This window comes from Falco naumanni, chromosome 6 (assembly GCF_017639655.2).
Source record: "Falco naumanni isolate bFalNau1 chromosome 6, bFalNau1.pat, whole genome shotgun sequence".
Classification (NCBI taxonomy): Eukaryota; Metazoa; Chordata; class Aves; order Falconiformes; family Falconidae; genus Falco; species Falco naumanni.
In genome coordinates, this window is record NC_054059.1 from 4,111,794 (window position 1) to 4,135,883 (window position 24,090).

Genomic DNA, 24,090 nt, shown 5'->3' on the forward strand with positions numbered 1-24,090 from the left:
GGATGAGGAAAACAGATGCCCCGAGGAGCAGGGGCAGACACAGGACCATGGGTCATACTGAAGACCAGACTTTTTATATAGCATTTGCTGTAACCTGGGAAGTCATTAAAACTGAGAGAAGAGCTGGAGGAAAGGACTTGTCCTTCAAGGAGCAATGGTTAAGAGAAATAGTTGTTTTCAAAGCTTTTCATTTTTGTTTTTTATGGAGCAGACATGAATTATCTCAGTTTCAAAACTATTGCATTTGAAGCTGTGTTCCATTAAACTGAAGCTTTTGGATACCCAATGCCCTTTTGTGCTCACTGGAGGAGAAAGGTGCAGGCAGCTCCACACCAGCGCTCTGGTTCACTGTGCATCCTGTCGCAGTTAGACCAGGAGGCTGTGCCCACTGCTAACCTCCCATGCTATCCTCCCTAAATCCTGACCTCCCGTCCTCCCATCTGCAGAGCAGCTTCTGCCACGTCTCACCATGACTACAGGAGGTCAGCTTCTTTCACAGAGGACCTGCCCATCAGCAACAACTTTGCCCCCATTCCCTGGAAGCAGTTCCAGCCTTGCCCTGCATTCTGCAGGTAAAAACCCAGCCCCCCTGCCACATGATCTGGTATCTCCAACCTGGGAGCTAGGGACAGCATCTATCTCTGCATTAAATGCAACGCTTTGGTTTTGTGTTTTTTTTAAATAAAAATCCTAAAATACTGAGTCACTTCAAACAAGGCTGCAACAGGCACATTCTAAACATAATTACAAATATTATTAGAAGAGTAAAAACTTTTTCATTAATAAGCTTTCTGTACACCTGTACACTTGAGAGCAAAATATGACATACTGAACAGGAAAGTACTATTAATCTTTGAGAAAGACAAATTTCCTAGTCAGCAAAAGTTTGCTGAAGTTGTATACTTTTTACAAAGTATAATTAATTCATTGAGCTACTATGGAATACTTTATAGCTAATAATTAAAAATCTAAAATATTATTTTCATTCTGTAATAAACATAGCAAACAATCAAGATAGATGAGACAAAACTAGAAAGGTTTGTTAGATGATTTAAGTTGAAGAAGTTGCTACATCAATATATTGTACTCTAAAAAGGGCATGCATCATTAAAAAAGAAGGCTCTATAATTAATATGTTTTCATACAATCTACCTTATTTCCCCCGAGATCACTAACCAAACCCTTTTAAAAATCGATTAGTTCAAGCACTTCGCCTACTACCACTTTAGACACGAGTAATACAGATATTAGCTGAATTTAAAATTACAGCAACTTTATTTTTAATTACTTCCCAAAATGCCACATTTACATATTATTAAATACATTTCAGAGGCAAAACTGACCACTAAGCATTTTTGGACAGGGCCAGAAAAATTAATTATATTCTTTATAGAAAACTCACTTAGCATTCAGGACATCTGCATTGTTGTCAGGGATAATAAATGTGATTAAGCGTGTATAAATTTCACTATATTAAGCAGTACAATAACTCAATAGCGTTGCTGAACTGAACTGATGCTATACTTTGCAACACTGAAATACCTAAGTATAACATTGGGGACTTCTAGAAAAATGCATGAAGTCTGGAGGAAAGAACTGTGTCCTCTCAAGGACAAATTCACCTTAAACTGTCAGTACAAGGGAAGTCTCTGGAACTGAGGAATTTTAACAGAAAGGGTTTAATCACAGCTCATGCACTGTTAAGGCTCAGCAATACAATTGTCCCACTAGTGGTAATATGTTAATATGTAGTTCTCAGGGTTTGGCCATGTTTATTAAGAAAAAAAGAACTTGTAGAAGTTTTGTTTTGAGTCATTATGGTTGGCTGAACCTGGGGGAATCGTGTGGTATCCCTGTGCCATTGCACAGGAAGCTGATGGAACAGGAATGGTGTTTGGCTCATACGATGAAGATGTACTGCTAACACTCAACACTTGCATCCTGAACAAAGGACAAAACATAAGTAGCAATATTTCCAGGTAAAAGATATTTTTTTTCCTTTAACAAGGTGATGCACCAGGTTCTAAAGCACTGTCTTGTTCAGGCACTAAAGCATCCTAAACGTCTCTCAGACACCTGGTACCTGGTGTGTGCCACCAGTGAGACAGGAGGAGCTGGACCTGGAGCAGAGATCACAGTCTTGGTGCTCCATTACATCCTGTGAGGATTTGCTCAGTGTAGGAAAAGGGGACAATGAAGGCATGGGCCTGACGTGTCTTTAAAGTTAGGCTGCACAAACTAGACATCACAGTTCCCTAGATGTAAGTGAAGGACTAAGGGTACTTGTAGAGGACAGTTTCTCCTACTTATCTTAGACAAATTTAATTATTTTAGGACAAAATGAGCCACTCTCTGTAGTACCTGTTTCTCTGTCTATTGACTACAGATGGAGTTTAGATGACAATAAAAGATGACTTGCCTGTATTCAGATAACGTTAAAGGAGTCCCCATCCTGGTCAGAGTTTTGCATTATTCTAAAAGACTGCAAAAGAACAGCAAGAGTCCCATGGAATGACACCCAAGCTCTCCAGCTTAAAAATATAGTCCTTAGTAATTAGAGGAGGCTGCTCAAGAACCTCACTGCTCAAGTGCAACGTAGACAGTATGCAAACAAGAGGTAAGAATGGGGATATGTGGTCTTTGTGGTCGGCCCAGTCAACAAGGATAGATGATACACCGTCAGCACCATTCAGTGGAGCCAAAATTGAGGAAAGAAAATCAAGTAACAGACACACTTACTAGCATGAGAAAATGTCTTGTCAGACTTGACATCTCCCATTAGTCGTTACTAGGTAACATTGTCTCTTCAAAAATTACCCATACCATGAAGGGAGAAAAGCACCAAGGGACCTCGAGTCAGCTGATATAAAAAGGATAAATTATTGAAGGAGGATTGCAAGTAGAAGGCCATATGAAATGATGCCATGCAATTCAGAGGATGAGGCAAAGGCTGAAGTATGAAGAAGCATTTATAGGGATCTAAAAGAATATTGGAAAGCTTCTTATCCTCTTAAAAAAAATCCATCTCAATTAGTACAAGATCCTTTTGAAGTGTCACAGCAAAGAACATTTTCTAGTGAGGCAGCTCCCTGCTGCTGTGTGTGGGGAGTCTTGCATGGTTTCTTTATGTCACAGCCATGCGGAGGGAAATCAAAAATATTTCCACCCATTAGCAGCAGCTCCTATATGAAGTTGTAATGCAGCCATTTCTGAGACAAAACTTTCAAATTGCCTTGCAAGACATGGTGATGCTCTATGGTAATTCACCAATTGAAATTCCAGGGATAGCTGGAATAAGTTATTCCAGGAATTAGTTAAACTACAGCAAACTAGTAAGAAATGCAGAGTTTAACTCTTGTATTAGTCTATCCAAGCAGATGTTCCTCTGTTCTGTCTGGAAGACTGACATACGTTGTACCTATCAGTGTTGTAGCTGAGCACCTTTTGTACATACAGAACTTGAATACAATCTTGACAGAAGTAGAACACGGCATAATAGATCCTCTTTCTTGCAGCACATGAGCTCAGTCCTTTATCACCAAATCTTAGCTTTGTGCTGTAGCCAGGACAAGGAAGGTCCTGGCTTAATCTCTAGATAAATCCAGAGATGGTGGTCCCATTTCAGAACTTGTTGCATTCACCATGTACTTTCCCACCTCTGGGGAAAAAGAAAGCCAGTGAGATTGTTTCTTTTCTACTCAGGTGAGAAGTTAAAGAAGCAAAAAGAGTCTGGGAACTCAAGATACTCATCCCTTCCCCCTATGTGGGAAGGCTCCCTGTGTTCTTTTTTCCCATCTCTTTCCCTTCCAGGCTGAGGAAGAAGACAAGACACTGCAATTTGTCACTTTCTCAAGGAGTGAATAATATGAGGTACTATAGGAGGATACACGGAGTAACAATTCTTGCAGGGGCTTAAAGGTAAGGGTATAGGCAAGGATAAGAATAGGGACCAGCGCTGCCTCATCCTCCTAAAGATGTGGTGAAAAGGTAGCGTTATTGGTAGAATTACAGCAGCTTGCACGCTTGCACATACACACGCACGCATGTGCACACACAAACCACGGCAAGGTGCAGAGGGAGTTCAAAAACTAAAAATGAGCCCAAGACATAATTTATTCTTTTTAAAAGCAAATCTTCACATTTAGGGACCAGTTTCAAATCATGGGCCTGACTCATGAATTTTGAACCTTTAGTATTAGCAACACAGCTCTTTATGCTGTAATTATAGCACTCTTAATTAGATTGGGAGATTGCTCCAAGATTCCTGAGACACCTTCTGTAACAAATATAGACACCCTCAGGGCAGTCATATACATTTATGGAAACAGCAATTTAAGTAACAGCTATAAACAGATCAAGTGGGTCTGGTGACATCATCACAATGAAAAATTATCTTTGACAGCACCAGATGAAAAATTATTTAAACGGGTGTAATCTTTTTTCTTTTTTTTTTTTTTTTAACTACATCAAAATACACTGATGTGATTTAAAATCACAACTGAGAAAAAAAAATACTCTTCTTTCACTCAGTCAGCTATGGTACGCTTATCAGAGTAGAAGGTTACAAGGAAGTTGTGTTAAACCAGGAATAGTTCTGCACACCCTTGTCGCACCAGTAGGAAGCTATTTAATGCAACCCTGGCACTACACTTTCTGCTTCACGTGCTGCATGCATGAGGTTATCAGTTCTCATGGTGAGATTTTAAGCGCATTCCTGTTTGTTCTTCTTGTTTTCTTCTTTTTTCCTAGTGTTTTCTTTGCTAGCCAAATCCAGTTTGGTTTTAACAGACATGAGACAAAGATTGCATTGCCTTGCCAAAATCCCTCCTACCAAATTACTGAATTACTGAAGGCAATCCTTATTTCAGTAGACCTTGGTTGTTTTGCTTGACCTCCAGCAGGTGTCCAATTAAGCCTGAACAATTTATATGATATTCCCTTTCCATTGATAGTTCTAGAATTAAACTGATGAGATCTCTAGAGAAGGATCATCAGTGTTACACCTTTCGTCTTTAATTACACTGGTTGAAGATGAATGAATGTACCAGAAGGATCCCAGCTGGGAAGTAGCACACTTATTAGATAGCTGATAATTTAATATACACTCTGAATTCTGATTATTTCCTTTAAACATCTGAAGAGCTTTCAACATATCTTATGACAAATTCTTAGTACTTATTCAGCTGTGCACTGACTGCATTCTTTTCCTTCAAAAAAAAAATAAAATACTACACAGATGCAGGCAAAGAACTGTGACTGGCATTAGAGAACAAATACTTTTAGACAAGGTGAGTGAAAAGGTCGTGGTTAATGCATTCAATCTGTTGTTTCTAACAAATGCATGTACATCATCTAAGAGAGGATGTAGATGAGCAGAAGACCCCAAGAGAACCGTCTAGAGTCCCACCACAGAAGAGTCTCACTTCCTCTGCTCCAGCACTGTAGCTGCAGGTCCTCCTCATGTATTTTACTTTTGAGAATGTTTTAATGGAAATGAAACTCTAATTTAGTTAAATTCAGAATGACTCACAGACTTGCTAGGTAGCATCTATAATATAGACACCTAACATTAGGTCTCTAATTAGCAACTAAAGATCTACATCTGAGCTACTTGTCTGGAGTTCTTATAGTCTGTTCAGGGAAATAGGCATGGACGTAACTCCTTTAATCTTCAGAAAGAGATAATAAAAGATCAGATAGTACTGCAGAAGTACCATTCTCAGGGGTCCACAAGAATGTTGATGAATCGTTTCAGTATTGCACACTTCAAAAATATTTAGGCCTTGCCCAAAGCCAACTGAAGTTAAGTAACAGCACCAGATTTTCTCCCGATACAGCTCAAGCTTTATTTCTCAAGCTAAATATGAACATGCTGACCTGTTTTACTCCAGTAAACTCACTGACATATGAATGGTGCCTTTTTCAGTCCTCCAGGGCTTCCCCTGGAAGGAAAAAGTTGTATATCACAACTAGTGCCTGTTCTCCTTCCCTCTAAACTCCAGCGCAGCCAAACTGAACTGCTGAAGAAAGCATATCCTCTGCACCAGAAACTAAAGCTCAGATCTACGAACACACTTATGTTGTAGGTAGGCACAGCTCAGAGCAGAGATGCTTCATGCGTTGTGTGGGAAGCTTGACTAATTCTTCCACTGGGCATATTTTTATGGTGTATTCTCATGTTCTTATTGATTTTCTGTTTCCCAGTTGTACAAAAATGAGCTGAGAGACTCACAAAACCAGACAAAAGCCTACTCAAAGATCACATACATTGAATTGAAACAGCCATTGAGAACTGAAAAGACGGTCATGGGTGACAGCACTAAGGTCTCACAACTTTTTTAATGGTTGCACAATCCTATAAACAACAAATCCACCCCCACTATATTCTTTACTTCTGTTGTACAGAAATGATGAGCTTTTGTATCAAGTGGCAGGACTGACTACTAGTAAGAATATGAAACAAGGGATCAGGAAACAAGAATCCTTCTCTCTACCTCTGGAAATCAGAGAGTTTGTGACATTTCAGAGAAAGATTGTGATGCTTACTTCATTTATGTTATAAAGAATTTGAAGAGGTTTCACTTCAAACTAGATCTTGTCCAGTGTAATGTCCAAAGTAATTAGCGATAATCCTCATAGTTACTTTGAGAGGCATGAAATAAGACCCTACATAGATGCACAGCAAGTTTTACAGAAACATGCACACATAGCTAGCAGTGCCTTACACTCTTTTTTCTTATTCTTCTGTACAGAAAGAATCCATTCTGCTATTTCATCTTCACTCTGTTATCAATTATAAATATTTTACAGCTCAAACACAAGATCAGTCAACCGAGGGGCTTAGTAAATGTGTTGTTTATACAGTTATTTGTTAAAATGAGCTTCGTTGCATTACAGAATGTTAAGACAAATTGTTGTGCCCTTTAGATTCATTATAGATGACAAAATACTAAATAAATCTTAAATAGTATTCACCTTTCATCACATAGGAACATAAATGGTTAGATCTTATCAACAGGGGAGTCTTTAATCTTCTTCCTTTATTAACCACAGAAAAAAATGATTGTTGTTTCCCCTGCCTTTCTCTAAAAAGTCTGATAATCCTTGTTGGGGGGTTAAAGCAGTTCTTCTTCCAAGTAAAGAGCAAATCAATCTCTAGTGAAGGAAAGCCTAACTAGTTTCGCTGACTCTGGCCTGCCAGCTACTATCTCACAGAGAGACATTAGTTAAGCGTCAAAGGCAAAGCCAGCTTTTTATAAGGGTACTTTATTGTACACAAGCAAGGAGTGTATTACCTTATCATCTGGTCTTGTAACTTCCTGCTTCATTGTGCTGCTGCTGCAAAAAAAAAAAAAAAAAAAAAAAAAAAAGACTTAGGACATAAATGTCATCTTCTGTGTCATTAACCCAGAATCTATTAGAATTTTATTAGAAAATAAGTACTAAGACAGTACAGCTACGTTTCCTCCCTTATGCTGTGCTAAATTGCTTGTAAAAGTGATATATTATGATTCTTACACTGCATCCACTGCAAAATATGGAAGAGAAGCCCACATACTGTGTAGATTAAACAGTAAAGTTAAATTGGCAATGAAGCAACGAACATCTCCCTAAATCTCCAAGCAGGTTCTACAAATCTCCCTTTTGTAGAATACCAATAAATAAATAAATTGTTTCCATCTAGGACTAAGCAAATTATACTAGTAAGCTTCCTTGTGGATAGACCCAGGTCACAAGCTATTAACCTTTCTTTTAGAGACCAGATTTTAATGAATAACTACTAAAAAGAAAGTGCTGCCGTATTTCTCTGCTTGGGGCAGGCAGCTCCTCCATTATTAAAAGTCAGAAAATTCTTCAGAAATAAAATACGTTTCTGAGCCAAGAATTTAGAGGCTATGAAATGTTATTAAGGTTTGTGCAAAAGAGAAAAGGTCTCGGTTCATTTGGGTTTTTAAAAAACACATATTGGAAAGCAGAAGTCAGGAGGGATTCAAATTATTCCTGTGTAACTGGTCCACACAAGGTTAAATAAAGAGGTCAGTTACGCATGGACTTCAGGCTGCCTCCTTGGGGGTCAGTTTTACCCAGAACACAGCACATGAAGAAACTGCAAAGGGTAGACCCAAAAAGCCAAAGCAGTGCATTGGCAAGTAGCGGGCTTAAGCCTCTCCTGGGAGCCCTTTGCTCATAGGTAAACTTGGCAGTGTTGAATTTTCTGAATTAGTGAAGGGAACACCTCTAATTCTTGTAAGATGAAATCAAACCAAAGTCCTGTCCTTCAAGGCAACTGCCATGAGTCCCGGGCTTCACCTCCACAGCAACCCGCAGAGGTCCGGAGCAGTTCCCAGACACAGCTAGCACGTCTCTCCCCTCCACCTTGAAATTACCCCGTTCTCCCAGCAGGACCCAGGTAGCCTCTGCAAAGAGCCTGTTTCTAATTCTCCCGCTCCCACGGCTGTGGATGGTGATGATAGTCCATGAAGCTTTCAATCTGCACAAAAGAGCACCGGGAGAAATTAAAGCTCTTCAGGCTGGAACTGCTGCTGCAGAATATAATCGACCCATCCAACACCAGCAGCTGTTTTTCAGCCTTTGGAGATTTGAGTGCGTGTAGTGGGACACAGGTTCCAGAAATGAAAACAGCCTGCAGGTGGGAGCTGAACCAGCACGTTTTCAATCCAGTCTTAGTTCAATTCAACCTGGGACTAAAATCCTTCTAGTTTGGGTCCCAGTTCGAGCCCATAACAGGTCATGATCAGGTCCAGCAACCCCTCAAAGCATTTAACGCTAAAAAATGGTGCATTTAAAAATGGGAATGGGCACGTGACAAAGCGAAACTTCAGTGTGTAGCTCAGCCAGAGGGACAGTCCCTGCTCCCCCAGCAGCACAGGCACCCTTCGCACTTACAGCACAGCACCACAGGGTCCTTGTACTCCTCACATCTGGCTTGAGAAGATGGAGGGAAACTGTGATGCCATGCAGGTGTTGCTTTGCTATGGAAGTTGAGCAAAGAAAGGAAAAAATAGCCCCTCTGCTATACACTTACATCCCAGATGTACAGTAATTCATACATCTACACAGTGATGTACCTCACAGAACTGCAAAGGTCCAAAACACATATAAAGGACTCTGCTGCAAAAAAATGCATTTCTCCCTATTTTAACAGAAGGGATAAAAAAAAAAATATATATATATATATATGGCTAGGTGAGCACAAAAAGTACCTGAATTGATAAGAACCTACTAGCATCTGCCAAGCAGCACAGCCTTGTATATTGTGGTGCAGAAATGAGGGCTTCTCCTGCCCACACTGGGGAAATCCAGAGAGATTTGGGGAGAGTCAGAGGATGGGTAGGAGCTATATGTAGGCTATATGTGATGTGACCTTTTATACCCTACAAGGTACAAACAGCCCCCCTGCTCAATAGCTCCCCAGCAGAGATGTCAGTTTATGGCCAGTTCAGTATTTTGAAGTGGTAACTATTTGCTGGTTCCGTCCCAGACAGGCATGATGATTTCAAAGTGATAGCTCAGTATCTGCCCCAGGAAAGAACAAGGCTTTGAACTAGTTACCTGCTCAGAATTAGCGCTAGGTTTACCTACCTGCTTTTGAAGAAATCAGGGAATAAAATACCCACATGTATGGAAAGTGAGATCCATTTTGCTTCACAGTTAATAAATCATACCAGATTCTCTTTGTCCAGAGACAGAAAAAATAACTGGAACTTCAAAGGTACTGGCATTGCTGTCATTGTCAGAAAGGATGTTTGTGAGCATGCCTCATCAAAGGACATTTCATCTCTGCATATGCACCCTTCACATTCTGCTGCCAAAGCAATGTCACGCTGGGTCATATGCCTTCAAGGCAACTTTAACTTGGGCACCTTTCTTCAAAAGACATTAAAAATGATTTACATTTTTCCTCCCTAAATCAGCATTTTTGGTATCATTTGTGTCAATGCCAAGTTCCCCTCATTCTTCACCTCTATTCTGGCCCACCTTTCCCCTCCCTTGTGCGCTCCTGAATACCTTTTGCACGCCAAGAAACTCGTTGATGAATGCAAAGTTTGTTCAGTTTAAGAGAGGAAACCATATTATACAGCCTTTTATGTAACCTACACTAAAAATCTATCTAGCATTGGCTTAAATCTTTCATGAATCAGAGTATTTTTTCTGCATAGTATACTTCCTTTACAAACGGCACATACCCCAAACTTGGACTTCAGCCATTTTTTTCTGATTATATTTTGTACTCATATTATGCAATTTATGCCAAGATGACAGAAAGTGACACGCTGTGACCTCTATCCTGCCAGGAGGAGGCTGGGACTTGATGCAGAGTTTTGGAATTTGAACAAGCACTCAGGTACCGTGGTGATTATTTCACATTGATTACTGTTCTTTACTGCTGATACCGTTTTCCCTGATGGGCTAATTTTTTCCCATCCATGTGCCTCTTCCATCAAGGTAAATTATTAAACAATTCATTTAGTTTGTTTGAGGGCTGTTGGTTTGTTTTGGGGTTTTTTTCCCCTTTCCCAGAAACACATTTAATTTAACATACATTAAACTGTGCAGCAGAAATCACAGTGCAATTTCAGGACAAATTATGCAGGGAACAGGCAAGAACTGCACATTATTCATATCGCACAGAACCTGATAATAAGTTATTATTCCTCACTCTCAGAGGGGCAAGCTGAGCCAAGAGAAGTGATTGCCGAGATATTCCAATGCTTCTGGAGGCACAATGGTGTGAGTGTTTCCAATATGGCTCAGCACACTGTCTTCACTTACGTTTAATGCCACTGCCAAGCACAAAACACGAGGGCACTAAAGTCCTTTCGGTTGTCGATGACTCACACTCTTTAAATACGTCACATGCCCGGACAAATCCACCTTCCCATAGAAGGCACCAAAGGGCATTAGAGGAAGCAGATGTTCCTAGCCAACCTGACCACGACTGCAAAGTGACCCTCATCTATTTTGGATTTATCAAAGGCTCCTGTTCCTGCCAATGAGACTTGGGGCAGGCAATTCAAAGAGGTCAGTATATAACGACCAGTTGTCTGAGCTAACTGAGGAGGAAAATACTGCCTCCAGGGGAGCTGGGCTGTTCCTGAGGGAAAAGGAGCCCACAGGAGCTGAGGGCAGTATCTTCTCCTACCAAGGTGCTGACCCACCACATCAGAAAAGAGGCATCCCAGTAAGTATGACAGATACCAACCAGCTGGTGACCATCAGACAAGGTGAACGAGTCGGACCTGTGGACCATTCAGGAAGACCTTTGTGAACAGTGGGAGGCAGGGATGGGGACATGACTGCAGCATAGGGTCCCTCCAGAAAGACCCATCAGGAAGCCAAGACAGAAGGAAACAGAGCAGCCCCCAACACGTCTCAGCCAGGACTGGGAACCTGTGCTGAAATGGGACTCCTTGTCCATAGGCAGGGGATGCACGGGTGGTGTCGGCAACAGAGGCATTCTGGTGCCCTCACAGCCCTGGCAGAGTCCGTCCCCTTTCAAAGGGCAGTAAATACCAAGGTTAGCCAGCCAGCTTCCAGGATGCTTTCTTAGTGTACCTACAGCAGAACACAGGTAATCATAATCACCTGGAGGGTAGCACCTTCAGCCAACCATGTGTCACATCATACCAAATGACACCCCAGATATTAACCACAGCTTCGAGAACAGAGATTCAAGCAAAGAAAATTCACTCAGTCTTTGCAATTTTATTCCAACAAAATCCCTGAACCCCAAAAGTCAGCTATACAGCATTTTACCATAGACAACCCATAGCCCACCTGCTAAGAAAAGATGCCAGAACTCCAGTCACATAAGTACTAATAATGTCAAAATGGCAACATGGACTACAGAGGAGGTTGTACTCCCAGATATGTACTCAGTAACCTACCAGGAGCTTTACATATTAATTACATATTGAAACAAGGTTAGTAATGAATAAAACTAGCTGATTAAGGAGTATTGTAGCCATTTATTGGAAACATGGACTGTGTCAAGCCCCTTAATGTAATCATAAATGCAATAATTTCTGTAGCTATAAGAGAGCAATTGGAGCAGATGACTGCACCAAAAAGACTCTCCTTATGGAGTGCTCAGGCACTGAGAACTGCTCAGCCAAAAGTCCTTTTCTGCTTGGGTGCTATTTCCAAGTGCTTTATATTTTGCTGTCAGAGACTTACACAATCAAAGCCTAGAGTTAAGATGATGGTGTCTGTTCCACATCAGGTACATGCCTAAAGGTAACTTCCAATCCTTATATTAGGCACATTCTTTTTCAAAATTTATTCCTCCTCTAGTTTACCCAATATTCACCAGAAACACCTCCAGGTTATGAGTAGAGAAGAAAATGCTTCGGTATCTCACATCTCCTGTTGCCTTTGAGTGTTTTATAATACCATGGTACCTCACAACTCTGCTGTAAACAGGGGCAGCTTCCGACATAGGCAAAATCAGCTATAAACTTGGGCAACAGGCTTCTCAAAAGCGCAAATTTCCACTGAAATCAGGGGTTGATGCTGTTGCTGCAGAGGAAGGATGGGGGGCTGCCTGGGGTAGGCAACTCCACAGCATCAGTTGCTCCCCAGTCTCAGGTCTGTCTCCTGCTTCCACACCCTGCCTTCCCCATCCCCTCTGCGGAAGCTGCCTGTCCTCCCAGGGGGCAAAACCTGCTGTTGCTGACACTGCCCAGAAGACTGGAGTGGGTTCTTTGAGCGACAGGCAAGAACTGCTACACTGAGCTTGGTGGAAATCTGCTGATGCAAAAGCGGTCTTTAGTGAAACTGTGTTGCATGCCGCTGTAACCCCAGTAATAACTGACTTGGCAAATTTCTTTTCCAGACAATCTAGCTCAAAAATGGCAAACAGACTCTCTTTCTGTATCGTTTACCTGCTAGGGAGTGGGGAATAAATGAAGCATGCACATGCATGTGTACAGCTTCTGTGTATTGGGAAAGTTACCTGTCCTTCACTTTCTCATTTATTAAACTCTTATTTTGACAGGTTCCTGCACACATGCTTGGACAATTTTTAGAAGCATCATCAATCTAACTGCAGTTGAGTTGCTCTCTCACCCCCCTGTTCAGATGGTGACTGAACAGTTTCTTTTAATAAATGAGTGATATGGCTGGGTGTTATCAACCTACTGTAACATTTAATAGATATTCATAACATATATTAATCATGAGCAAGTTTACAAAGGATTCAGTCCTGCAAGGTGCACAGAACAAGGTTGAGATTTTTGTCCTCCCAGGTACTGCGTTACAAATGCCAGGTCTTCCTCCTGGACAATAAAAAAGTGAATGCAGCTTTCTGAAGCTACGCATGTGCTATACAGTCAGTTTGTTCCACCAGTACCCTTGTTCTTTGTGGACGGAAATATTTTTGTTTTAAAAGCTGAACTACAAAAAGAAGCCCTCCACCAAATCTATCCCACGTACAGAAGTCTGTCCTTAAACAGAACTTCCTTAATTTTCTTTGGCTGCTTTGAATCAGAGAGATGCTGCTTAGCATATAAACACCCATACAAAAAAACCAAAAACGTTGGCATTCCTTTCCAGATGCAGAAGTCGGAAAAACTTTGTGAATTAAAAATTAACCAAGTATATAAGAACAATAACACAGCTTCCTAAAATCTAGCAACCTAATAAAGTGAAATATGGAATTAAAATTAAGATTAATAGGAACCTACTAGAATGAATTTCAATCAGTTTTATTTTGAAAGTATGTGGGCTCTTGTTCATCATTTATGTGAAATTATCAAATCTAACCTCATTACTGCTGTTTCTTCCCTAGCACATCAAATATAAAGCATGTACACAGCAAAGAACACAGTGTTCTCACAAGCACAGCACACCCTTCTTGACGTCTTCCCACAAAAGCAAACACTAAAGGAAACACTCCACTATGCAAATGTTTGAATACAAAGTACCACAGAGCATATCAAATAAGTTAGTTTCTACCACGCTATTAAAATTATTAGGCCAATCCTTTATTACGGGATTTTAAGAATAAAGTTCAAATTCCTAACATATAATAGAAGGGAAAGGAAATAGGAATATTTAATCCTAAGGATATATTGTATTATTTTTTTTCTTTTCAGAACAGGAAGGTGGCACAGCTGAAATACACATCATTGTGTTCACTAAATACACACCAATTTGTCTGGTCTGTTTGCAGACTTAGTCATGCCCTGCCTGGTGTTCAGTCACTTCTTAACATCAGGTAGCGACATTAGATATTTCATGAAAGATTACAAAAGATGCCACCCAAATTCTGTACAACACAGGACATGATGTTCCTTTCACCCCACCAGCATCTCAGTTCTGTAGTTCATTTTTCAGTACCACCTGCAGCTTTGTAGCCTGGGCCTGGTAATCTGCTTCTTCCCTTTCAAACTGAAGTGGTTACAGGTCCCGTATCTCCATAGATTATATTGTTCAACAAGCCTTTTATTTGCTCTTTTCCTGAGAGAGAAGTCTTGACTAGCAAGCAGCTTCTTCATAAGCAGTACTGAAATTCATGGGGCTAAATGTCAGAAAACCTAAGTGGTTTTCCTGTCACTTCATTCTCCTGAACATTTTATCAAGAATTTAAACATGATAAAAAATACATACTTTCTCTTACATCACCAGAGTTAGTGAAAAATCACTGGAAACCAGCACAATTGGTGGTGGTGTTTGGTGGTGGTTTGTTTTGTTTTGTTGTTTTTTTTTCTCCAGAAAGCAGAAAATTGAACCTAAAAGTAGGTACAGGCTTAGGAATGGGATACTTGGGCAGCTGAAGATGGGTACACTATGGCCCCTGACCAGTGCGAAGAATAATATTCAAAACTATCCTCTTTGCTTCTTCTGTATTTATACTTTGGGCTCATTTGTTTGTAATGTTCTATGTTGTATTTTTTTCTTCTATAGCCCATGATGAAATGTCATACTAGATGATACTGTAAACTTGCAGAATGTTTAACAGCCATGAAAAAGCTATCCTTCACCCTCTTCTGGCTTCTATACATTAATGTCTCCTTGTCTCCTTCAACATAATCTAGGTTATCTTCAGGGTTCTTTACCTCTGGACATGCTTTCAAATCTCGTTATGCAAATCCAGGATATGACACATAGGAAAAAATAATACATTCAAGTTATTGAATGAGAAATCTGAACTTTTTCAGGAAGGAGTTAGATAAGCAGTAATAGAAATTAGGACTGTTAACTGAGAATCAATTTTCAGCTGTCAGTTTAACAAACAATAATAGAAGTTTTTTAATCAGTTCAGTTGGCTACCTGATGTTTCCTTCAACAAGAGGCATTCTTCAAATGACAGGTTCTTGGGAGAATAGATGACAAAAACCCATATACGTGAACAGAATGCCTGCAACAGCCTGCTAACAACAGCCCCCTGTAAGATCCCAGCTCTGATGCCCTGCAAGGGGGTCAAGCAGCAAGTGGAAGGTGTCCAGTGCTACGTGAGAAGAGGAAATGGGGGAAGTATAGTTGTAGTGAGCATAAAAAAGCAGATGGTGCCAGTAGGCTGTAGGATTGTTGATTTTGGTTTGTAATTACAACTGGCAATCATTTTGAACCACTGCTGCTTTTTTTAATTATTCAGCTTTGATTGCAATTACAAGCCAAAATCAACAATTCTAATAGCAGAGCTCAGAGTCTTCTGATGAAACAGAAAAACTCCCAAGTGTTTGCAACCTGACCTTACAACCCTGAAATTTAACAGGAAAACTTATTAACAAGAAAACCTTTTGGATCATAGGTTGAGTGCCAATGTATTCATAGCCTACAGCTGTAAGAGTGAGAAGGTTACAGTGAGGACAGTTGAAGTTTTCTTTTGGAAGCTGAACTACAGTGAGCAAAGGCAACACCAAAGTGGGAACCCAATTTCATGCACCATTTTGCTGTACAGCCTAGTTTAAGGCAACTGGGTATCTCAAGATGAACCAAAGCTTGAGGTTTTCCAAAACAGTGAGCATTTTTTAAAAGAGTATGGCTGACTTCTGACTCATTGAAAACTGTCTCGTATATGTGTTATAATTCATCAGATTTGTTAAGCATTTGCAAGTAGGGCAAGAGTATTTTGAAATCTACCTGCTAGGTTCATCAAGCATCACGTGCTTATGCAGGACACAAAAAGCCCATTTTGAGCTTGTAAGAAGCGATCACAAACACATATTTGAGCACCTAAAGTGGAAATCAAGTCCGTTTAAACTTTTTCTGCTAAACAGTATGTGTTTCACATCACAGTCACTCTTGAGAATGAACCTCATCTTGAAAGGAAACCAAAAACAGTCTCAGCAAAAAGTTACAGAAAATCAGAGTGGAAGTGACCTCAATAGTACATCCAACCCTTCTCCCCACTGAACTATACCAAAGCCATGCCTGACAGAGGAGTTCCTCAGGTGGAGATCCCACAGCCTTTCATAGCTTGTGCTACGGTTTTCCTGTCTTTGCTCTTATTACGTTATTTCTAACTTTCAACGTGAATCCTCATTGCTCTAATTAAAGCCTCCTATTTCTTGCTCTGTCAATAGAACATGAAGGGAACAGTTTCCTCCCTCCTTTAGGTTGTGCAAAGACTGTTATATTTCCCACTAATATTCTCCTTTCTTAATTTAACCATCCCAATTTCTTAAGCCTTTCTTCATAAATCACATTTTCTTCTCCTATAATTACTTTTTTCAGCAATCTCTCCAGTTGAGCCACTTATTTCTCAAAAGTTAGCACCCAAACCCAGGCATATTCCAAACAAACCCTTACCAAAACTTAACAGAGTGGGAGATGATTTTGCATACCCTACAAGTAACACCCCTGTGTAACTATCCTATTAACTCACAACAAAATTACATTTTTAATCCTGTTCAGTATGTGATTCACTGTGATGGGAGAGCCACCCGAACCTCTTATTCTCCAATGAGGAGAATACTCAACTCTCCAACCTCTTATTCTCTCTGTGTATTGATGCAAGAAGATTATTCCTGTCCAAGCCTAATATCTTGAAATTCTTCTTGTTGAACTGCATTGTGCTGCCTCAGACTGCATCTTCAACTTGTCAAACTCTTTCTGAAGGCTAATCCTGTCCTCCAGTACGCTCCTTAAATGTTGGTATCATCTGAAAGTTCATGAAAATACTGAAAGGTGAGAATGAGCTTTTGATAACTACTTTCTAAATACAGTTTTCCAAACAGCATCACACTAGTCTTACTATAATTAACCTTAGAAAGTGCTTTCTTAGCTAGTTTATAAAATGTCATGAAAGATAATACCAGAATTTATCAGGAGAAAGCAGCATGTCATTGCCTGTTTCTTCCCTATCCATAAGGGCAGTTATTATTTAGTTCCAAAAAGCAATTAGATGACTGACATAATTTGTTCTTGGCAAATCCATAATGGCTATTAACTCATTTCCTTATTGTCTTCCAGGTGTTTAAAAATACTTAGAATATTTGTGCCAATATTATTCCAGAAATCAAAGCTAAGCAGATGACTATGATTTTTAGTTCCCCATATCACCCTTTTTCAAAGGCAGACACCATGGTCTCTCTTTTCCAGCCTTCTGGAAGCCTATGCATCTTCCAAGAATTATCCAAGATAACCACTAATAGCTCTAAGGTTGCTTCTGCCAGGCTTCACATTACAGTGAATTTCTTGAGACATGTAACCTGTTTTCTTCCCGAAAACATCCAAAAGGTAAATATTCTCCGACTGGCCTGTCTCCTTCCTTATTATTTTCTTCTGAGGTGAGCTTTGTTATATTTATGAGCACAGCTGACCAGTGAAGACTGACACAAAAAAAGCCACTGAACATATCAACCATCTCAACCTCATTTTTTGGCAGCCTATTTTATTATTCTTTTAATAGTGAATCCACTTTTTTCTCCTTGTCCTTTCTCTTGCTTCCAACATACTTACGGGAAGTTTTTTTGCTAGCCTTTCTGTCCCTTGCTACTTTAACGTGGTCATTATGGAGAATGTGATAACTCAAGCAGTAATTTGAACAGCTGGTGTTAGAAGTACGAGCTATATTGTGGTACTTTCAAGTGCAGTTCTGGTCAGCTGGAGTGAGCAGCTCCACAGCAGTCTGCCTTGCAGCAAACACTGGCATTAGGGGCGTGTAGTGGAGCTGGTGGTTGTAAATGTTCACAGGTGGAATGAGAGTGCCAAGAAGAGGCGCCATCAAAGAGGTCAGAAGAGCAGACAGCACCCTAATGTATGCTGCAGCATCATTTCCCTCCTTCTCGTCTTGCTGGGCACACTGGAGGTCAAACGTAAGACTGAAAAGTGGGATAATGATGCATATTCAGTGGGCTTGGTGCACCCTGTGGTACCTACCTGCAGCTGCCCTCGCTGTGGCTGGCGGTGAATGCAGGCACTGTTAGCCTGCTTCTGCCCTAAGCCCCAGGCACATCGAGAGGTGGACTGACTGGCTCCATCTCTCTCCGCTTGCCTGTCAGTTCCCCTGTCTGTAAATAATGGAAAACCTCCCTCCACCATGCCTCCCCCTTTCTCTGAGCAATGCAATTGGAGCTGTGTCAGGGCAGCTACTTTTTTCTTTGCTCTGATTGCACAATAATGAAAGGATGGGAAACAAAGACTAGCAACTTCTGAGATTAATCTCCCTTCTGTTCTCAGCTGTCAGACTTACTTATTTTTTCCTTTTTTCAGCTAAATCAGGTCATTATACTACAAATCTTTACTCTGAATGAAAGATTAAACTCAGGTATTTTATTTTCATCAGGGCATAATATTCAGCACAGAATAATTGGCTACAGTTTCATCTGGATATTTGTATGGGGCCTCCTATCAAATTCCACTAAACCCTTACTGACCCTTTCCGTTTTGTTGAATTCCTTAGGATCTTACTACAGTAGAGTCCTGGCAAAGAGAATTTTGCACTCAATTATACCTATCTTCACATCTGAGATGTCATGTTTTCATGAAGCCTTTTTAAACAATCAAGAGAATTAAAAGGTCTTCAGGGCTGCACTGTAATAAAAATAGTAATAGAAAAGAAAAAAATGCATAACCTAAGTGTTTGTCCTTGACACAGTATTTTTCCTACAATGAGAATACAAAAAGAGGAGAGGAAAAAAGCAGGAAATAAGAAAAGGTTTTCAGACTACATTTAACTGCTTCAAAGCCAACAGTAAAAGTACCACAGTTAAACCAGAAGATGTTAAATCAAAAAGGCATAAGGTCATCAAAACCAAGGCTCATTGAGTCAGTGTATTTGGATAGATGTCACTTCCACTTTGTCTGTACAAAGAGTGCTATATTGTGTAAAGACAGCAAAGCTCATGTCGCCATAAAATTAAAAACAAAAACTATTCAGTCTATTGTGGTGGTGTTATGAGAAGTAGGCAGGTTTCTCGTACATGAATAGACTCTCTGTTGTGACTGTTGGATCTACCTTGATTTTTCTTACTTCACTGATTACTGTCTTTTAAAAAAAAGGCACTATCACAGAGGGAACGTGTCTTCTCAACCAAGAAAAACTGGCTTAACGCCACTTCTGCTCTACCAGAGATTGACTCAACAGCAGCTTTGGATTTTATTTTAAACAGAGACAAAGCATGACAAAAGCATGGGGCATAACAGCTCAACATGGGCTTCTGCTAAAGCACAGGTGGTCTTTGCTGTTGCAACAAATCGGAACATTTCTAGACCTAGTGTGTCTGTTCACGTTAGCTTTGTTTTCTCTTAAAAAAAAAAATCAATTTAGAAGTAAAAGCCTACTACAAAAATTCTCCTTCAGAGGTAATAAAAGGCAATGGGGCTAGCTGATGTTTGGAGCCCTTGAAAAGTTATGTTTCATATTAAGGTCAAAAAAAGTTTATGAAACATTTTGGGTTATTTCTCTCAGAAGTATCATTTCCATGATATAAAGGTCATTGAAGGAGTTCATATCAGACTAGATCCTACACAGACTATTTTGTTGATTCCTTTGCTCTCTTATGAATGGGTAGCATTTCAGTCATGTTTTTAGCATATGCAGTGCAAAGGTGGGTTTAGTCCTTGTGCTGTATGACAGGCAGTCCATTAACTTTGGGCAGGAAAGCCCTAACGAGAATTGCCAGAAATACTCCTTGGATCAGCAGCTGCACTAATGAGTTTGAAAGGTACAAGGCAAACAGTGCCCTCTGAACGTGGAAATCTACAACTCAACTCTTCCTCAGGTTACTTGTGTCTTCTCTGATTGATCGCATTTTTTCAATTTTCTCCTTCACTTGAGCTTTGAGTTTTGTCTTGCATGCATCACAGCTGGGAAACAAAACAGCACAAGGAACATACAAATAAAGAGGAAACAGAACAAGTTCCGTGTCCTGGTGACAGGAACAGAAAAGTGCTGCTGGCGGGGGTTGGAGATTAAACCATGGCACCTTGAAGTCATTGCACATGTAGGACCAGGGAAAGCCTTTCACACAGGCCACCAGCACGCGTGATTCTAAAAAGCCAGATCACAATTTATGAACCATAGGAATAAGCAAGGAAATCAGGACAGGTAAAAATTATTTGCAAATGTGACTCAGAAATGACTTGATCTTCCAGAAATTTTGAATTGCACACCTCTGTATTTACTCACTGAAGAGGCATGAAAGACAGACCTCTTTTCCTATACAGCACCAGGGGTAAGGAAGACACTTTTCCTGGGCAGAGAGGTGAGGAAAGGAAAAAGAGGTGGAGAGCTCTTATTGACTGGCTGCAGCTCAGCTGGAGCACAGAGAGGAGTAAGAGAGGGTGATCACCAGGAAGAACCATCCCAGCACCATGCGTGACACCAAAAGCCTGCCCTGTCACATAATCTGCATAAAAGGACTTCACCAAAGGGAACAGGAGTTCCCATGGACATACAGAGGATCTGTTGTGCAGGTTGGCTCACTAGATTTTACTCTGCCATACCAGATGCGCTCAAAACAGAGCGCACATTTTGCCCAAATTAATCCACCTTGAGCACATTATGTGCAGCTGCCTGTTCCACATAAATTGACGATCTCAAAATGTCAGCACCACTCATCGGCCCACACCAAACTAATTTTTCCAATTGGGTGGGCTCTGATTTAAATCTTACCCTGCTAGCATGGGTCTCTGCACCATCAGCCTGAACTTCCACTCTTGGTGAATGGAGGAGGCACACCTTATCTGCCCTTACACTCTTAAATGTCAAATTTCAACATTTTCAAAAAATGCACAAGACTCTGGCTTTTTCAGAAGGATTGCTCTGCAAAGTAACTGGAAGCCAGTTTAGGAGCCAGTGGTGCTATTTGCAGAGGTGGATTGTAATCCTTCTTGCTACAGCTGCTATGTCCACTGCCAGGATTGCCACTGAAAAACTCCTGTGGCTTGTCAAAACAAGTAACTAACTAGCTCATTTAAATATACAGATCTCAAAACTACGGCAGTTCAGAGTTGTTAACGTGCAATTCACTAAGCACTGTCACAGAAGTGGCAAAGTCTGAAAGAGGTCTGAAGGCAGCAAAGCCTCACCCATTTCAGTTGACTCTCACACCCCAAGCCCCATTTCCAAAGCAATTTTGGCACCTGCAGGGGCCTGTGACTTGAGCCCAGAGGTCCTTACTCATTGGTGAAAATTGCACTCACCTTCTGTATCGCCCCGTGCCCTGAAGCCAAAAAGTGCTCACAGAAGATGGTTGGTTCTTCACCTGTTTCACTGGTAAGTGCAAGGAGGCATCTGCAGACAAAAGAAAAAAGTTAAGAGGAATACTAACTGATATATAATAAATTATATTTTTTTTTTAAAGTGAACAAGTTTCTCTCCCTTCCTTCTAATTGATTTAAACTGAAGGCAAGAAAAGGACAACAAACTTGATCTGGGATATCTAGTAAGGAGAAATCATTCCCTGACATTGTCCAACAGGCTCCTTCATGGGAAGTTAAGTACATCTCTTATGCTAAGAGACCCCCATTCTACGTATATCAAAAAGATACAAACATATCTTTAACAATCTTGCCCCTAAGCCTCAGTTTCTTACCTGTAAAATTACAGTTACAGTAGTTTCTTACTTCATGAGGACCTTGTAACGTGTAATAGTTTAACATTTGCAGTTGTACATATTATACACTGATGAGGGCTTGTATACTTATCAAGAGACATCAGATGTCTAAGTAGGTAAGGGGAGCCAGACACAAATTTATGCTGCCTGATACTCTCAGGTGAATAAAAGCCACACAAGCTGCTCTGAACCTGAGCAAAAAAACTTTGTTTAGAGCAAGAGCAGGCTGGCCTACTTTCATCCTATAGGCACGCCCAGGGACAGTCCTGACACAGGTTTCCACACAGGTTCAGTTTCAAACGTACCCTGGAGAGCAGCGGATTGCAGTGAAGTTACCAAACAGCCCAGCAAGCTCCTGAAGTCCTTCAGAGGTCTGTGGGGTTTGTCAACCGAACTTGCTTGCCTTTGAACATCTCAGGCAGGCAGGCAAACACTACACCACTATCAGAAGTGCTGAATCAAATCAAAACACTACTGAAAACTTCATAAAAGTCAGCGAGGAAATCCTTCTTCTTCTTCTGTCACAGCACTCCCCAAACTAGCCGGCTGCAACAAGGCCCTTTGCCATCACATACCAGCACACTCTTCATGCCAGTCCCTCTGCTGCCTTCTCCTAGTCTCTCCTCATCCAGGGCACGCTCCCTCTGCTTCTCTCTCTTCCGTGGCTGCCCAACCACTTCACAGAACCAGCCACAGCTGCACCTTGTCTACATCGGCCAACCCACCGCCCCTGAAGCCAGCCCACAGTTGTATGTTATCAATGATAATTAACACAGCTTCATTCCACTACATTCTTCTGTTTGTTATTGATGGCTGCAAGATAACCTTTACGTATAGCGCCCTGGGGACTTACGCAATACAATGTAGTGACACTGATGAGGAGGATTATTTATTGTGTATACAGTTGCTTAAAGATGTAAGGCACTGCGTAAATACTCTGGAAAGTATCATTCCATGAAAAAGCTCTCAATTACGCATCAAAATACTAAAATACTTCCTGCATCAAAGTTATTCTGGACTTACCCTTCACATCACAAGCTACATTTGCAATGGTCAGAAGGTCTGACTGTATTCACTATTTCACAGCAGCTGATATGCAGGCCATGTAAGAACATCATAGTTTCTTCCTGGTATTCATAGAGTACCAATAATCTGCAAGGCATATTGATAATGGTCTTCACACATCTAGAAAATAAAAGCACCAAGGAAGCTGCAGGCTTATTTGACAGAATTTCAAACTCATTTTCAGAAACTATATTAATGGATCATGGAACTTGCATTCAGAAGTGATAAAATGGTCCGGTACAGTAAGGACTGCATGAGCAACAATAACCTGGTCATTTTGTGTAAGTACATTAAAATACAGCATGTAATTAAGAGGCTGTGTATGAGCTCAGAAAATTCTTAAGTAATAAAAGACACAGTTGTGTCCATAATGTCAGAAATAAATGTAAAAGAAACTGCATGTACACAAGAGGCAGGTCAGACAGCACAGAACAGAGTGCAAAACCTCTGGTGATCATCTTCAGCTCTTTTGCTCTTTCATTATTGTCACAGACACACCAAGTAAATATATTTATTATGAGATAGCTTCCACCACATGCTGCTCTCAGTGAGTAGCTCCTCACTTAAACTAAAATCAGCAATATTGACTTAGTGATCAGACAGACATACCAATTAGTCATATGGCCTATAAGAGAACAATTCACACCAGTAGCCATTCACACTGGAGGGAACTGATGTTTGCCCCATGAGCCCTTTTGGCTTGTGTTCTGTGCATTACACTTCTATTAAAACTTGGGGGGGGGCATTTTTTTATGTCTACTGAATATGGATTTTTGTATATTTGAAGCCTGTTATACCAAATGCAACTGAAATCACTCTCCGTTGTGCTGCTTTATTTTCTAGGCTCCAGGTTCCAGGGTCTAACTTTCCCAGAGGAAAGGTGGCAATGAATCAATAACCCCTAATCAATAGAGCAGTGTCCTGGTTTCAGCTGGGATGGAGTTAATTATCTTCTCAGGAGCTGGTGCGGTGCTGTGTTTTGGCTTTGATGTGGGAC

The 24,090-nt window shown here is 40.6% G+C and overlaps 1 long non-coding RNA gene across 3 annotated transcripts in view; it reads right to left on the reverse strand.

Annotated features, from left to right (window-relative positions):
* Positions 1-24,090, reverse strand: part of LOC121090616 — an 81,147-nt gene that overhangs the window by 29,600 nt on the left and 27,457 nt on the right. Inside the window, exons 2-5 of one of the 3 annotated variants that reach the window (XR_005828630.1) lie at positions 23,052-23,213; positions 21,616-21,706; positions 8,311-8,491; positions 7,296-7,338 (exon numbers count right to left, since the gene is read on the reverse strand). This is a non-coding gene — a long non-coding RNA (uncharacterized LOC121090616). The remainder of the gene's footprint in view (positions 1-7,295; positions 7,339-8,310; positions 8,492-21,615; positions 21,707-23,051; positions 23,214-24,090) is intronic. The other 2 variants (XR_005828631.1, XR_005828629.1) reach the window with 2 other exon arrangements.